Source organism: Pithys albifrons, chromosome 4 (assembly GCF_047495875.1).
Source record: "Pithys albifrons albifrons isolate INPA30051 chromosome 4, PitAlb_v1, whole genome shotgun sequence".
NCBI classification, from domain to species: domain Eukaryota; kingdom Metazoa; phylum Chordata; class Aves; order Passeriformes; family Thamnophilidae; genus Pithys; species Pithys albifrons.
Window position 1 is genome coordinate 51153330 of NC_092461.1, and position 18894 is coordinate 51172223.

Consider the following 18894-nt stretch of genomic DNA (forward strand, 5'->3'; position numbering starts at 1 on the left):
GTCCAGGTGGCCAAGAAGGACAAAAGCACCCTGCCTGTATCAGGAATAGTGTGGCCAGCAGGACTAGGGAAATGATCATCCCCCTGTACTCAGTGCTGGTGAGGCCGCACCTTGAGTGCTGTGTCCAATTCTGGGCCCTTCAATTCAGCAAGGACATTGAGATGCTGGAGTGGGTCCAGAGAAGGGTAACACAGCTGGTGAAGGGTCTGAAGCACAGGTTTGATAAGGAGTGGCAGAGGGAGCTGGGGTTTGTTAGCCTGAAAAAAAGGAGGCACAAAGGGGGCCTTATTGGTCCCTACAACTCCCAGAAAGGAGGTTGTGGCCAGGTGGGGCTCAGCCTCTTCTCCCAGGCCACTAGTGACAGGACAAGAGGAAATGACCTGAAACTGTGCCAGAGGAGGTTCAGACTGGACATCAGGAAGAACTTCTTTACTGAAAGAGTGGCTAAACACTGGAACAGACTGCCCAGGGAGGTGGTAGAGTAACCATCCCCGAAGGTGTGTAAGAAAAGACTGGAGATGGCACTTACTTCTCTGGTCTAGTTGACATAGTGGTGTTTGGTCATAATTTGGACTCAATAATCTTGGAGGTCTTTTCCAAACTTCATGATTCTATGACGCTAAAGATTTGTAGCATGGTGGCACTTAACAGAAACATAAATATTTTCTTTTGGGTCTTACAGTTTTGTTACCTAAACAGAAAAGTCCTCAGTGGTGGTACTATCCCCCTGACTGACAATGTGTCAGAGAGAAAATGTGACTTCTGCAACATGTTTCTCTTGAATAAGGACAATAAAATCTCATGTAATATTAGTGTCTGGAAAATGAGACCAGATGATTCAGCTACTAGAGAGATTGTGCTGTAGAACAGCATGAATTTTATCTCTGCCTTTCATGTCAATCTTCTTTTGCTATAACATTGTCAATCAGTCAGATCATTCGTATACTTCATTATGTTTCCATGGTGATCCTTTCCTTCAAAGCTAAAAATAATCCTGTTCTGATGTTGAAACTTGTAGAGAAAAAGACCATATATAATTGCCTACCTGCAGTTATGTGCCTTCTATATGTGGAGGTAGGTACCCCTCACATCATTCACATTTGTTCTGGTTTTTCTTAGTTGAGATGATACAGTAGGAACTGGGCTAAGCTGCCTTTCCCAGTTATTTCCAGTAACTCAAGTCAATCTACATCAGTAAGTTTCTAAACTATACTACAAATTGCCACATTTCCAAAATTATCCTCATAAACGATTTCAAAGCAACATGCTCACAAACTTATAAATGTGTACTCAATAGAGATTGTTATGCTTAATATTTTCTTGCTTTTACTGTTACAGCTGTTCAGAGAAAAAGAGAGACATTAGATGATGGATTGACTTCATTGATGCTGGATGGTATTTGTGGCAAATAGATGTTTACCTGGGCAAGCACCTAAAGGAACAGTGTGTTTCATACTGATGACTTCTTGGGAAATCAAGGCAATGGGCATGAAAAAATCTGTAAAAATGTTCACTTATCCACACTTCATGGTTTTCTTCTTATCTTGTTAATGCAGCCTCTAGGTCCAAGGTGCATAGTTTCCACAACAGAGGCTTATAACCATGCTTGTTAATCAAGTGCCATACCATGAGAGGTTCTAGAAAAATACAGTTTAACCTTTGCTAGAATTCTAAAGTGTATTTCTTTAAATGAGAAGATTTTTCTCTGATTTTCTCTTTATACCTCTTGGACTTTCATACTGGCTGTCCAAAAATGAGGATCATGCAGTCTATAAGCCCATAAGTAGAATGCTGCACCCAGGGCAAGTGCAAACCCAGTCCTCCAAGGCAGCATTCAGCTTTATGTACCCTACAGCAATCACTTCTCTGGAGCTCCCCTTAGCCATTCACTGCCTGGTGACTTCTGTAAAGAGGAGTGAGGATCCTACAGAGAAGAGCCTGTTTCTCTGCACAGCCCTGATCTGCCCACTGTACTCTGTCCTCCCTGTACACTAAATCATGCAGAAGTTGCATTAGAAAAAACCCAACAATCTTCCATTTGCTACTATTTGCTTTCGTTTTGCTCTTTATTCACTTCCCATTCTTCCTTCTGGGAAGCTGATGTGGATGGCAATCTCTCCTCTTTGATACTACCCTGATTACCTCTGAGCTCTGAGGATGTAGGATCTATTTGATCTGAGTCACCTCAAGTACCACTGACAAATAGCGTGGTGAGTACAGCTGTCAAAATTTAGCATCACTACCATGCCCATGCTAATGGACTTCATTCCGGAAGTTCATCATTTGGCTTTATTTAGCCAATTTTTTTTCCATCATAAAAGCAAATCAGTATCTTAAAAATAGGGCTGCTTTCAGAAATTCACAAACACCTGTGCTAGAGAGTGAAACGACGAGCTGATTTGTATATTTATATATATTTTTTTACTAGGGAAGAAAATATGAAAATTATAATGTAGAAAGGCAGCCTGGATGGGTTAAATTTGTTCATGATAAAGCAACTAACATCAGGATCTTAAAACAGGATTCATCAAATGAGCTGAATTTTATATGACACTTTCAACTTTTGCTGACATGAAGTAACATGTCTGACTAAGAATGAAAGGATACAGCCCTTTGGAAGCCAGTGAGATTATTTCTGTTCCCATCTTACTCAGAGCGAAAAGAAAATGCTCTCCTATATGTAGGAGGATTATCTGGTGCCTATGTTTAATTTTCTGGATTCACAGAAAGAGGGTACAGCAACTATTCACATGTCCAGAATAATGTGTAGGAGGCTCTGACATTTACTCATAAAGTATTAAAAGTAGTTTTGAAAGCACGACTGTAATTCTAATAATTCACATTAAAAATTGAAGTAAAAGCTTCTATTTTTTTTATTCAACACTCGAACTCTCAATAGAAATTGTTGCATTACTGTCAACAAAATGAGACAAGGTTACACTTTCCTGAGGGTACCAGGAAACTCTACAAGAGAATATCTGTTCCCGTTGCTGCGTTACTCCTTTCTGACGTGAGACAGTAGCTCTGTGCTCACAGAATTTGCAGGCAAGAAGACATCTTATTATGCCCATTTAGACAGACATTCACACACACACACAAATGTCTGTGGAAGGAGTTCATCTGCTGTACAAAGTAACCAACATGTTGGTAGTACTCGTCTCTTCAGGCTGACACCAGCTAAAGGCATTTTATTTTCAAGTGTTTTCATTACAGTGAAAGAGCAACACTTTTCTTTTTTCTGATGGCATACAAGTGGAATAAACACCCCAAAGTGATTCTAAACAAAACTAATAAAATGAGAAGCTTTGGCTGAACAAAAAAGTGGTCAGAAGCACAGCACATAAGCTCCTATCCACCATTTACACCTTCAGAGGGAAGAGCTGTGCTCTAGTGGTTGAGCTTGCTGTCTACTCTGAGCCAAGCCCTGCTTTGTTCCAGGATGAGAAAACACAGAGTAAGTGCAAGCCAGTTTCCTGAAGAATTTGCAGTCTGAAAGGACAAGACAAACAGAGAGAATTGACAGGCTGGTTGTCACCGCCAGTGTCTGGAGGTGCAACACTGTAGCCTTGTCTGTTGTGCAATCAAGAGACTGCTGGGTCTGCCATGGCCGTGGACAGGAGTGAGAACTGGCACCAAGCACATCATCTCACAGCAGTGCAGACTTCACAGGCTGTACAGTGTTGTCAGTGTAACACAGGTCATTACGCTCTTCTTTTCTGTACAGTGAGGAAAGGATTTATAGGCACAAGTGAATTTCAGTAGTAGGTGGAGATGCTCACCTTCATTCTCTCTATTCAATGGAATGGAGAAGGGTGTATTAAGAACTCTACAAAATAATTTTGGGTAGCTTTTCAACTTCCCAGCAGAGCTCTTTGTAGCACTCTACAGTTTTCTGAAACTGGCTTCACAAATGCTTCTCCTTTTTACTTCTTGTGCCCTTCAGCCTTGCTGCAATAATACATCTTTATTGAAAGTCAGTTTTACTATTTTCATTCCTCATTCTTCTCCAGCTTCCAAAATGAATTGAAATTTCTTTCCCAGTTGAATCTTACAACAGTAATAAATGAGTTACCATCTGCATTTCTAATTAAAAATCCAATTGGTGTAATGTAATGAGGTTTCTAGATGCAATTAGCAACTGCTGGGGGTCTCTTTATAGAACCAGCACTACAATTATGAGGCAACTAGATTCTATCATATGCAGTGAAGGGCTTTTTCAAAGATTTCTGTCCTTAGCTAGATGGATTCACAACAGGGAATTAGGTACTTTTAGATACTGTCATCTACTGAAATGACAAATTTGGGTTAGTTCTTGGGTTTCCTGCACAGATCACAGGAGAATAAAATGCCTAATATCACTGAGCCTTCGAAATAATGCCTAACTTATGCCTTTCTTTCAGAGATTTATATTTACTGTAGAATCTATGTCCATGTATTTATGTTTTGAACACAAGTACAGCCTTAAGAGTAAATAGTGGATACATTTAATTTTCTTATAAGTAGAGATGGTAAAAATGGTGAAACTTCTGGGGGAAAAAAAATTTAACCTGTTTTTTAATGATCACTAAAAATTTAAAAGCCACAAATTAGTCTTGAAGCTATTCATGGATCACTTCTTCTAGATCAAAATTTCATAATTTTATATGAGCAATGACTTAGAGTTCAATGATCCTTCACAAATTAGACTTTATAAAAAATGAGAATGATAGAGAATATATTTAAAAGCCTTTTTCTCTGCCTCCCTCATCTCCATATGTATATAGACACACAGTTATACTCAAAGGCCTGCATAAAAGTCTTCTACCACAGTATTGTCATGAGACTGAAGCATTTCCATTTTTCAGACTCCAATGTTAAAAGACAGACACTCAGCAGGAAGTGCCACTCTTAGCCTTTAGACATCAGCAACACTGTTTTATTCACCAAACTCAGTATAGTTAAAGAAAATAAAGATCGTCAGTATAACCCAAAGTTCCAGGTTGCCTGGATTTCAGGTTTCTTGGGGACAGGCCTGAGAGATGTTCTTGAGTTCTTTCAGCCTGTTTAGTAATTTGTCTCTCTGAGTATGCGGAGGCACCTCCTGCCCTCTTTGCAAGGCCACCATGGAATCAGGAAATCAAAGCAAGTTAGTCCCAGTGTAAGACAGACTCCACCTCAACCTAGGAGCCTATGAGGTCAGTGCTTCCTAATTCCTCTTTGATCCATAGAGGAAAGAGAAGCTAAAGGACACAAATGGCTAAAGATCATGGGTAGAGGAATTTCTTATAGAATATGGCCATGTGAGTGATCCAGACTGTATGAATTCTGTGAGACTGAAGCAGCTACCAGCAAAGAATAAACAAAGGCACAGCTCCTGCTGAGTGGTAAAGAAGAAATTACTCCCCAAAAGTTCACACAGCAACTCTTGAAAGCTTCTCACAGGACTCTTGAGATGCACATGGGAACCATTAGGATGCTTTATCAAAACACTGGACTTGTGAGATATGGAACATAACAAATAAGAAATGTTGCTTTATGGTGTGAAAATTACTATAGCCAATTAGAACGTAGCTTTGACCCTATATAAACCTCTCGCAGTGTATCAATAAATGGCATCTACCTAAAACCATAATGGTTCATCCAATGATGTCCTTTGATCCTCTGCATTTATCGCTTTAATCATGTAGGATTCCATTGCTTCCTCACAACAAAATCAAAATTACTCTAGCAGGGCAGTAACAAAATCACCAGAAACAACTGTACAAAATGCATCTTAAATAAAGATCTCCATGTATTCCTTGTCAGAAAACATAGATTTTTTTTTTGATTAAACTGCTTCTAGCTCACTAAACATGAAAAGAGAGAAACTTCAGTTAAAAAAAAAAAGATTGTTCTATTTGGTTGTACTCAGCTTTTTCCTAGTTTGAGTCAAGAAGCTCTGCTACATGACCAAAGAGATTTATTCCAAAATCAGATTACAGTACAGATTTATTGTCTTTACTGGAGATCTTAACAATAGCAAAGAGACTGGGCTGTGAACTGATGCAGTCTGAATCATCTTATACTCTGCTGCCAGTTCATGATTGGTGTTTCTAAATGCTATAGCCATGTTGATGACTTAATTATAATTTTAAAAATAATTTTGTATGATTTATAACACACGGCTGCCATTGAGATTGTCTGAATCAAGCAGTAGGTGAATTTAGGAAGTAATGAACGAGTGAGAGAAAGTAACAGCATGATAAGTGGAACTAGTCAGAACAACACTACTTAATCTGATTCACCACAATTCAATAAGAAAAGTTTTGTGTCTTCTTTGTGTCATAGAATCATAAAGTCATAGAATGGTTTGAAGGGACCTTAAGGAACATTCAGTTCCCAAGTTTTTCTCTTCAGGACTGTTCTCAATCCATTCTCTCCCCAACCTGTACTTGTGATTGCCCTGACCCACATGTAGGACTTTGCACATGGTCTTGTTGAACTTCATGAAGTTTGTACAGATTTATCTCTCAAGTCTGTCAAGGTCTCTCAGGATTGCATCCCTTTCCTCCAGCATGTTGACTGCATCTCACAGAGCTTGGTGTTTTCAGCAAACTTCCTTAGGGTGCACTCAGTCCCACTGTCCATACTGCTGACAAAAACGTTAAACAGCACCAGTTCAGCCAACTCCTGAGGAACATCACTCATCACTGCTTTCCAGTTGAACATTAGGCAGCTGACCTCAATTTTTTGAGTGCAACCATCCAGCCAATTCTGTCCGAGCCATGTCTCTCTAGTTTAGAAACCAGCACGTCATGCAGGAGTGTCAAATGCTTTGCACAAGTAGGTGACATCTGTTGCTTTTCCTTTATCCACCAATGCTGGAACCCCATCAGAGAAGGCCATCAAATTGTTTGGGCATGATTTACCTTAGTAAAGCCATGTTGGCTGTCACCAGTCACCTCCTAATTTTCTGTGTGCCTTAACATAGTTTCTGTGATCTTGCTGAGCACAGAGCTGAGACTGACCATCCTGTAGTACCTCAGGTTTTTCTTTTTTCATATTTTAAAAATAGAGGTTATGTTTCCCCTTTTCCAGTCAGTGAGAACTTCACTGGACTGCCATGACATCTCAAATATGAGAATCCACTTAGTCCCTGTGGATATATCTCACCAGGTCCCACGCACTTGTTCCTTAGAAGGTCTTGAACCTGATCTTCTGATGTGTGATAACCTGATATGTAGTTATTCATTCTCTCCATCTCTGCTTTAGCTTTCTGTGGCTTGGGTGGTGTGGCTGTAGCACTTGATGGTGAAGACTGTGGCAAAAAAGTCATTAAGTATCTCAGCTTTCTCCATATCCCAGGCAACCAGGTCTCTTGTTGCCTTCTGGAGGGGGCCCACATTTTCCCTTGTTTTCATTTTCTTACCAACATACCTGTGTGCTCCAAAATATACATGCAGGTAACTGGAGAGTTAAGCCATGGACTTTCAAGCATGTCTTGGGTTGAGCTGGAAAGTACCAACTGTCCAAGACAGAATGAAAAGGGAAGAAGCGGGAGAGGGGAAAAAACCCCTCCAAACCAGGTTTATGCTGAAACTAACTATATGTATTTATACAGAAAAGAGAAAATTAAGAGAAAACTACAATATAACACACACTTACACAAGTTATGTATATATAACAAGAAATAACCTCCCACTCCTCAATTAATACAGTGTATTACTCTAGGTCTATAAGTACTCTAAAAGACACCCTGTGTCACAGTCTTGGTCTCTTTGGGAAGGGACCAGACCAGCGACAGGGGTTCGCAGACTGCCGACTGAGTTGTCGTTCGCCGGGTTCCTAAGCCCTAGGTAAGGTTTGCCCTCGCGCGAGAAACAAACACCCAGGAGCCAAGGATGGTCTGAACTGATCCGCAGATCAGAGCTGATCCAACTTTATTAAGGGGGAGAGGGGTTTATATAACCTGGGATTGGGAAGGTTCTGGAAAAGGGGGCGGAGCTAAGGCGGAGCATGCAAATCCGCCACAGGCTATAGGGTTGAAGAACTGAGGGGGTGTGAATGGGGGTGTGGCTTGGTGACAGGCAGGACAAGGCCCGCCCCCTAGAGGGGGCTGGCCAATGGCAGCTGTACCTTCGGTGACAGCTCCTGCCTGCCAGGGGAAGCTTCTGGAACAGGGCAGAGGCAGAGGTAGCATGAACCCAAGAAAAGGGGAATGGGGGTAGTAACAGAGAAAGTCCGTAATAAAAAGGCACAGTCCAGTTCAGGAATGATCCTCCTGGACCTTCCATACGTCAAATTCTGTCCGGCGGCCTCTTGCCCTCCTCCATTCCTGCATTGCCATCTCCAACAACCCTGCAAGAAAGAGAAGGTATAACAACAAAATATTTCGACTTCCCTGAACTCAAACAAAATGCAAGCAGCAGCAGGAGCAAGGCCTACTCCAAGACAGGAGCTGCAGCACGCCCAGCTTGTAGCCTGGCCATGGTGGAACTGAACTAACACCTCCCATTGCTGCATCATATCTTAGGTTTGTGTCATCTGGTATGAAATACTTCCTTGGTTACCCAGTCAGGTGATAGCTGTCTCTAAATCCACATAGATTCTCTGAGCCTGCTAATTTGAGGCCTAGTTAAAAGACTACAAAGCATTAAGGAAGTTCATTGCAGGAACAGCACACAGCTGTGAGAACTTAGAGCTGAGGTGCCAAACTCACCCACAACCCACAACCCACACCCACACGCACACACACATGCACAGAGACAGACACAGACAGAGACACGCACAGACACAGAGACAGACACACACACAGAAACAGACAGACAGACAGACAGACACACACATGCATACACACACATGGCTTCTTGGCCAATATATATCAAAAGCCTAGGCATGCGCAGTACTGTCCTCTGAGATATTCTCTGTCCCTTCTTCTGTGAGAAAGGAATGTTTCTTTGCATCTTCTCAGATAAGGGTTGCTTGTAGCAAGGAAACAGCTCTGAGGGAAAGACAAAAAGTAGTTGTTCTCACACATTCTCTCAAACTTCTATTTCTTTAGCCATGACAGGTTTCTTGAGCAAAGAGAAATTTCCTTAGTAGTTCATCTCCTCACCTATTTTTTGAGGGTTGCCCTCTACCCCCACAGTACCTATAGAAGATTTTCTTGTTGCTGTTGACAGCCCCGGCCAGATTTAATTCTATCAGGTCTTTAGTTTTCCTAACTTGATCCCTTACTGCTCAGACAATTTCTCTGTATTTCTTCCAGGTTATATGTTCTTATTTCTACCCTCTGTAGGCTTTCTTTTTTTTGTTTGAGTTTTTCCCAGATACTCCTTGTTCATCTACATAGGTCTCCTATTATTTTTCCCCTTTTCTTTTTCAGAAAGTTCACTCCTGGGCTTGGAGGAGGTGATTGTTGAATATCCACCATTCTTTTTGGGTACCTCTTCCTTTCAGGGTTTTATCCTGTAGGACTCTAACAAGTAGATCTCTGAAGATGCCAGTCTGCTCTCCTGAAGTCCAGGACAGCAACCTTGCTGTGCACCCTTCTCACTGCCCTAAGAATCTGAGGATGCCCTATTTCATGATTGCTACATCCAAGGCTGCCCTTGAGCTTCACATTCCTCACCAGCCCCTCCTTGTTGGTGAGGAAAAGGTCCAGCATAGCACTTCTCCTCATTTGCTTTTCGATCACTTGAAGAAGGATGCTATCATCAAATGCACTCCAGGAACATCCTGGATTGCTTGTGCCCTTCTTTATTGTCCCTTCAACAGGTATTGGGATGGTTGAAATTCCCCATGAGGACCAGGGCTTGTGTGGGCAATTGTAGGTCAATTACAGTCAATTAAGCTTACACTAAGCTTCTACCTGTAGTTCAAGCAATTTCTCTGGAGTTCAGCAGTAAGATGAAAAGAAGGGGTTCCTGGGAGCTGAAAGGATGGCAATGCATACAGTGGTTGAGCAAGATAAGAGCTAGACTTCCTTTTGAAAACAGAGCTTGTGAGCTGCCCAGTCTGCATAATCATCCAATCCACACCTGTATCAACATGCTCATGGGGCCAGGAACTACATGGTGCCTCTTCACGGAGGCTGAAGTCACTCCTTGCTTTAGCAGTCCAGCTCTTGAGGAGGAGACATTGGGAGGAGGCAGGCAGTATATTCTCAGGCAGTTTTTTGCTTTACTTTGCTACTCTGTTTCTAAACATATTTACCTTGACTTTGATAGACTGTGTGAAGCTTTCTACCCATCTTCTATCTCTCTCTGATAATCAGCACAATCTCTGCCATTGCTGACACATCTAAGTCATTCTGGTGCCACAAATCATACTGTTGCAATACCTCCCAGTCAGCACAATTTGCAAAGTGTCTTGAGCTGTGGGCAAACTACTACAAAGAGAAATTTGGAAAGTGGGGATAAGTTTTCCACAACAGGAATTCCCACTGGTTGACAGGAAGGGCTGTCATGGCTACCCTCCATGAACCCAGGGATCAGCTGGGATCTGGCCCTATTTGTATAGGGCTGAATAACAGCCCTACAAAAGCAAATCACACGTTGACAGGTAATGGCCAAGGTGGCAAGAGCAGCTACATGAAAAGTGTTCTGCCCCGGTTTCCTTCAAGTCTCAGCAGAAAAAATAGCAAAGAGAATAATCAGGGGACTCTTATCTACTGATTCTTTACTGTCATGACAAGCTGCTTAACTTTAGAGGGCTAGAAGTGTCCTAGTGTGATAACATGGTAATTTTTTGGTTTTGGTCTTGTTTTAAGAAAGCAGCCTAGATATATATGTCAAAGACTGCCAAAGGAAAAAATAGAAGGGAAAAGAAAATGCAATTTTTCTGACCTTTAAGGCATACACAGCAGTATGGTTAAGGCAGTGAGTGGAGTTCACCACTAATATTTAAAAGACTGCATGGTCTAAATTACCATTATTGAAATTTAGATGATTTGGTGCTTTGCTGTCCAATCTTGCAATCCTGATTCTACTTTGATTCAGTTTACTGGGGGGTAAATTCAGGCTCTTGGTCACTAACATCAAGTCAGGTACAATATATTGATTCATATTTTTTTTCATATGCCCATTTTTCTTGAGTTAAGAACTCTGATACTGTAGAGCTGACATTTGGGGAAAATCTAGAAAATGAATTCCTTTTTATCTCCAGGCTAAGCTGCACCAGTGAATAGAGTACTATAATAAAACCTATTTGTATGCCTGTCATACAAAGACAAACCTTTTCCAAAGGAAATGGATTTGAGTATTTGCAAGGAACTAAAAACAGTCAGACAAAAGGTACTGAATTTCCCTCTGAGATGCATAGGAGAAGTAGGTTTTAGCTTCCTTTTTCAAGGAGGAGGAATTTGTATGAAAGCCATGTCAGCTGAAAGTCTCAGAAATGAGATCTTATCCAGTTCTTTACAGAAAGAAGTGACTAAGAAATATCTAGAGGGGAGTGGTTTAGAGTTATGAACAAATTATCAGCCTGCCTTTGTATCAGAAATAAATCAAAAGAGGCATATCCACTTCTGATAAAAATCATTTGCTGGATTTCATTTATGTAAAATCATTGTGCAAAGCTGTATGAAAATCTTGTCCTCTCTCTGATGTGAGTAATTGAATTACCATGAATAGGTGTTTATACAAGACAAGGTGTGGAAATCAAGCCCAATTTCAAAGTGCTGTCACTACCCTGACTCTCCTGTGAAGTTAAAGTTTATTATCATTTTATTTATTTATTTTATTATGTATTATAATATTACTGACAAAATAGCTACAGAGACAGAGCCAGGGAGATCCTGGCCACCTCAGACAGCCTGGGTGACACAGCCCTGTGGTCCCACTGCCCAGGTGACACAGTCCTAAAGCCCTGCTGCAACCCTGCTGCCCCAAGCCCCGACAGGCTGGGTGACAAGCAACCCTGTGACCCACTGTCTTGCCCTCTATAGCAAGCATGGCAGGCTGCTGGCTGCAGTCTTGCTCCTGAGATGAAACTCTACCATGAAAAAGGTGGCCAGAGGCACAGGTCTGCTGTGGAAGCTGAAGCACCTCTTTACATTTGAAGGTGTTTTTGGAGTGGTTACATGGGAGAAGTTTGTCTCAGAGCAGCCTCTTCCACGTGGAAAGGGAATTTATTGCTATCAGCAATCAAGTAACATCTGAGTATCTTGGAGAGTTGTGTCCTAGTCTGAGGAAAGGTGAGTTTAGGCACCTGAAGGCACATGTATGCAGTTAGCTGAGGAATTTGGGCTGGAATTATGGAGAAGAGATGGGTGAGTTCAACAGCTGCATGTTTGTTTAAGGCTATTGTGATATTTACAGGTCTTTTAGATATTTCAACCAATTGCTGTAATTCCAACTGTAATTAATGTATTTTACAAAACCATTTAATTTTTGGTTACATGTAGCTGAAGAATACTGTCATATTTAAGTATAGAACAAGGTAGTTAAGATACCTACTGTCTGAAAAATGTCATGGTGAGCTAATGCATAATGATGGTAATTTTACTAAATGAAGAATGTTCATGTGCTTACCAAGCTTAATTAAGCTTTGCAGCACTCCTAAGACAGAAATATTGTTATGGTAATTTTAACGAGTAGGTAAATTGCTCATCCTGGCACATGAAGGTTGGGTAATTTACTCAAGGTCACACATCAAGCCTGCATTATAGCCAAGGTAGAGCCTATCACCTTGACTCCTAAGCTGAATTCCAGTCTTTAGATAATTCTTTCTCTTTAAATGTTTCTTCTTTCTTTTTCTTTCTTTCTTTCTTTCTTTCTTTCTTTCTTTCTTTCTTTCTTTCTTTCTTTCTTTCTTTCTTTCTTTCTTTCTTTCTTTCTTTCTTTCTTTCTTTCTTTCTTTCTTTCTTTCTTTCTTTCTTTCTTTCTTTCTTTCTTTCTTTCTTTCTTTCTTTCTTTCTTTCTTTCTTTCTTCCCTCCTTCCCTCCTTCCCTCCTTCCCTCCTTCCCTCCTTCCCTCCTTCCCTCCTTCCCTCCTTCCCTCCTTCCCTCCTTCCCTCCTTCCCTCCTTCCCTCCTTCCCTCCTTCCCTCCTTCCCTCCTTCCCTCCTTCCCTCCTTCCCTCCTTCCCTCCTTCCCTCCTTCCCTCCTTCCCTCCTTCCCTCCTTCCCTCCTTCCCTCCTTCCCTCCTTCCCTCCTTCCCTCCCTCCTTCCTTTCCTTTCTTCCTTTCCTTTCTTTCCTTTCTTTCCTTTTTTTTTTTTTTCAGAAATGGAAACTGGCTTTTGTTCATAGACCTGGCTGTTGATAAATTCTGCTATCCTGAAAGGACATACATCTCTAATCTTGCCCAGTAACTCACTCCAATGTGGCAATTTGCTGGAAGGTGGAGTATGTGGGGACAAAGAAGAAAACATGAAGAAACAAACAGAGGTAAAAGCTAAAAAAAGTGGAATGAAAGCAAGTAGAGGCAGGGAAAAATCATGGCATACAATTGAAAGACAAAAGAATCTAGGGGCAATGAGAGGTCAAAATAAAAATGAAAGAAATATGAGAAAATAATGAAATGGGAGAGGACATAATCAGGAATTAGCAGACAGGAAATTGTGAATGAAATCAAAATTCTTTAAGAATTGAGATGCATTTAGTGGAAATGTATTAAATCGACTCTCTCCATTACATTATTCCATTTACATCCCAGGAAATTCCCTATATCCTCAATCTATTAAGTGGTACTGTACATAGAGACCGAATAAACTGCTGCCACTGAGCAAGGATGGAAAACACAGCAAAACTCCTGCAGAGTAACCCTAAAATGGTAACAGAGGCAGACTGCAGAAGAACCCCCTACTGAGATCTTTTGATTAACCTTGATATGATGTGAGTGGGGAGCCTAGATTAAACTAGCCATTTCTTCTTTTTTTTTTTTTGCTCTCCTTTTATGTTACAGTAATGCAAATAACTAGTAGAAATATATAAATGAGGGTGGTTGGTTAGGGTTTTTTAAACTTTCATCCTTGCTTCCTTATGAATATAAGTAACTTATTTTTCCCATTGGAAGCAACAGTAGTTCAAGATATTCTTAAAAATTAATAGATGGGAGCAAAGACAAACCCCTACACCTTAGCTGACAGCCATGTCCTTCCTAACCCAATTGGGAAATTAAAGCATTTAATGCATAGAAAGAATGAGAGCAGATTAACAGCTTTTGATCCCAAACTATTTCTCCTAGCATATACAATGTGCATTGGACTAGTAGCAGGAAGGGATGCTCTTCTCTTCCCAGTGCTGTTGGTAATTCTTATGCATTATTTAGCTAGTGTGGAAAAAGTATTAAGGTGCTTGGATTGATGGTTTTAATCTGTAAGAAGAGTCTTATGCCCAACATTTTTGCTTCCTCTACACTGACTTCTTCCAGAGATGCTGAAAAGCATTTTCCCCTCTCTAGCCAAAAATTTTAAAAAGCTTTCATTCTATCAGAAATAGCTGCCTACCAGAAAAACAGAAGATCATTTCTCTTCTCTCAGGAGTAACAGTTTTTGTTGCTTCATTGGGCACCTCACTCAGACTTCCCAGCATGGTTTGCACATGGAGGCCATGTGCATGGACAGAGTGGTGGGAAGTACAGATAGGACTGGTTTGCTGAGCACTGTTTCCAGACAGAAAAACTGTGTAATTTGCCATATTCAAAATTTCCTGAAGTTCCATATTATGACATAGCATATAATTTGACTAGTTTTCACCAAATCTTTGGTCAGATAGAACAACACCCTTACAAAAATGACTGCTTGTTGTCTGTGAACCAGTACTTATTTTCAAGTTTATTATTCATTTTAGGTGATCCTAAAATGCAGTGGCTATAGCACACATATAAGTGGGTGAATATGGTAGAAATGCAGCCAGAGTGAATTTTCTTCTTATTTGAGGGAATATTTGCACAAAGTTTTTTGTTTTCAGCTCACTGAAGCTGAATCAACTCTCATGATTCAGTTCATCAACCAAGTGTTAATGGCTAGAGGTTAAGAGCAGGGTTCTTTTCTTGAACTTCTGACTGAATGCATGTCCTGGCCACTAAAAAATGCATAGTTGCAGTCACATGGCACAGGGTCTGATTTAAAAGTTCACCAAAGAAATTTAATATGTACTATTCATTGACTCATTTTGAATTTGCTACAACTTGTGCTTGGGAATGTGAAATATCTGGAGTTGTAGCTGTGCTTTGTGAACTGCCTATTCTGGCACAGTCAGGTAATTGGAAAGTTTATTGCCAGCAGCTATTTACTACATTTTCTAATTCTTGATTAAAGATATCTCATTATTTTTACTCAATATTAGTTATTATTTCCATGACTTTGAAATAAGCATTGCAAGTACTTTGATAAAGAGATTGAAAGTCTGTAACTTGAGGAAAAGAATTCTTGCAGAGTTCTGTTTTGTAGCTCTCTCTTGCTCTGGTGACAGACTCTTTATAGTTACTGTCTTTTCAAAAGCAAGGTCAATGGCCAGTGCAGGAAAGATAGGTAGATAATTTAGTTCCAATTCAATCCAGGCCATTTTTCTAGTGGCCAGATAGGAAACAAAGTGCAGTGAATTAATCTAGCTCCTGGTCATCAAGATCAGAAAATCCATTCCTTCAACATTTCCCTTGATGATGAACGAACCTGAAATATATAAAGTGAACTCTGGATTTGGCATCTTCATAGACCAAACAGTACATCTGACCAGCAACAACTTAGGAACATGCTGCAGTCCTCAAAAGATGACTGATTTGAACAACTCCTTCCAGTGTTTGAACATGAAAATTCTTCCAGATTTCATTCATAGTTCCTCTTTGCTACTCAGAAAAGGAGCCCAGATTAAGTGTTATACCTCAGCCTGTAGACAAACATCGTAGGCTATAAAATTAAGAAAATGTAATACTTGTGGAAATTCTGTACACTTCATGGCTAAGTGCTCTCAATTCTCATGGAGGAAGCTGGAGTCTGTGGTCTGTCACTTGAAAAAAACAGGCTCATATGCTACTTTCCTCAAGGTGCTGTAACGTCAGTTGAAGGTGTCTTGCCAAAATCTCTGAATCTGCCACATAATCCCTTCTTTGCATTGTGATACACCATTATCACAGAGAGACACAGCAAAATTAGTAGTGGAGCAGAGGCATAACAGTAACCATTTTATCTGTGACCAGAGGAAATTTGGGGTAAGGAAAAGAGGGCTGGTATTGTCTCTTGGAAATGTTTGTTAAAGGAATATTGTGATTCAAACTGAGATACCCACATTTATTAAGAAACTCTGCCAGAATGAAAAACTTTATTCCAAATCAGGAAAATACATCCTAAGAAATTTTTAAATTTCCTGTGGAACAGGAACAGATGCTCATTGTGATGGAAATATTTGGCGCATATTTTATTAAGGAAATGAAGATGTCTTTCTCCTAAGGACTCCTGGTCTGCATCCCCATTTTCAAGGGCTCTCCTGCAGTTCCCAAGGAGTTTGGGTCAGTTGAGGGAGCCTCATTTAACCCAGGTCAGTCACTGACAGCTTGAGTTTATTCTCCCAAAGATTTTTGAACTGTTGATTCCTTGCCACAAGGGTGACTAGATATCATATGAAGAGTGCAATAGTTTCTGTGGCTCTCTGCTGTCTTGGGTAGGTTTTTTTTCATTGGAAGAACTGTGGCTTGCAGAGATTTTGACATCTTGGCTTCATACCTTAAAGGCTGGAAAACATGTCTCCAGTTTTTGAAGAAGACAGCAATGCTGAGATGTCCTGCAGCTCCTGGATGATGTAAGGTTTCCAGACAGTTGACCCAGTCCAGAAAGGATCACAGTAAGGTGAAAGCAGGGTGACCCAGAGGCCAGTGGTTGTAGGGTGCCCCAAGGACCTGCAGCAGAAGAGCATGGACAAGCACTGAGGCTGTAGATAATGCAAGTCCACACACCACAACAGTCTATACTCATAATTTTGGCAAAATTCATTGAAAATGAGACATTTTCTGAGATGCAGTAACATTTTTCTGACCTCACAGTATAACATGATTTACTCTGATGTGATTTTACTAAGTCTTATTATTACATTATCTTTAGTCCCATGATCATGCACAGATTAAATAATTCTTAACTGTTTTATGAAGCACAGAACAAACAAACATGACAGAATTTGATTCAGTATTTTCTCTGAAAGCCCTTTTAGATAAAAAACCAAAGGCTTGTGAAAATAAAAGCTTGGTTCTGGTTTCAGCAGATATCTATAAATCCAGAGTAAGTACTCCAAAGGCAATGGAGTTATTAAGATTTTTTTACCATTGATGATTAGTGTTATACAGTGTTTTTATTCTCTCAGCAGATCCCTCCTGAGTCAAGAGATACATTTTAAGATGGCTACTTCAATATTCAGAGGGCAAAAGTTTTTGTATAAATCCACATTCCCTTGAATGTTTACAACTTTTTTTTTTTTACAAGCATTCTGGTAAACACAAGTGTTTGTGGAATGCAACCGAGGGTCTTAATGAATACCAATAAAGTAATTCTTCAGTTTTTATTGGAAGGAATAGGCTTATGCCCTTGTTAAAATATTCTTGAACATTGGTTACTGCATTTAACAACTTTTGGGGGTCACTGGATTAGAAATAGTTAGAACTTGTAAATTTTCCAAGACTATAAAATTTGTTTTTCAAACTGCTACATGAAATAGGAGAATTTTCAACATTTCAAATGTTTATTGGTAAAATTACACAAAAAACTGAAGCTGCAGATTGGTTGAAATCTAACTGCTATAGTTACACATCCTCTCATATAAGAAAAGGAGAAAATCTTGCCCTACCCTCTGTGGCCGGTTTGAAGTCCCAAACTCCGTATCACAGTGCTGTCATAAGTGGTCCTATAGGATAAGGGAGCAGGCACATCACTGGATAGTGTCCACCAGTGGAAAAGGACTTGGCACCACTTGCTGGGGCTGCTCAGGTCTGTGATGTTAAACACACTCTGTGTGTAAATGGACCAGGCCAGCAAGGGCAACTAGAGGAGCACTTGCACCTGCAGTGTCCACTAATTAGCAAGCTCTTCTTGTACTGCAATGCCTCTCTGATGTTTGTGGAGGAGGATGAGCTGTATGGCAAAAGGGCACACACACCACACATGATACATTTTAAAGGGATCATTTGTCATCTTCCTATTCAGCCATAGGTCCTCCTGAAGGAGCCCCACTCAGTGTCTTCTGTGAGAGAAGATTGTCCACAGGCACCTGGGGGCAGCAGAAGCTGTTGCTTTGTCTGCTTAGTAAGGTAAAACAGAGAAAAACTCTACAGGAGACAGTTGAGGATATACCCTTACTGATCTATCCTGTAAACACCCAGGACAGAAATACAGGAGAGGCTGTACTGTGAGCCTGTAAGGGTCGGGTCTTACTGCAAGCAGTCGCTGCTTTACAAGATCCTTTCCAAATAGCACAGCAAATGTTCTCAGTGGATTGGGATAGCCTGTGAATGTGAAAGGTCTGGTTTAGCCATCTCCATGGGAATCATACCCTTTCTGCTCTCTTTCCACACACAGAAATGTGTGACCTGTGTCCCAGCCTTCAGTTCATTCCAGCCTAGTGTCACTCATTTTTTGGATTGAGAATCCTGGGGGCTACACTGAGCACTGAATTGGCTCCAAAGAGACCAGGAAGATCAATGTACAGATTTGCCAACAAACAGCCATTCTGAATACCCAAGGGAGTCGCATATCCTATTTACTGGAGCTTGTACAGCCTTTAAACTGGGGTCACTGAGCTCCTTAAGTCAGAATTATTTTATAGAAGAAATAATTTTAAATGAAAATTATTAAATGGTCACACACAAATGTAATGTTGATTTTTAAGAATGAGTGTTCACATCAGAAACCAGGCTCCTTGGGACTTGTATCCATCCAGAAAATAGAAATAGCTTTTGTATAAAATTAAAATGAATGAAACCAGCTTGAGTCTTAAATGCCAGGCAGTCACAA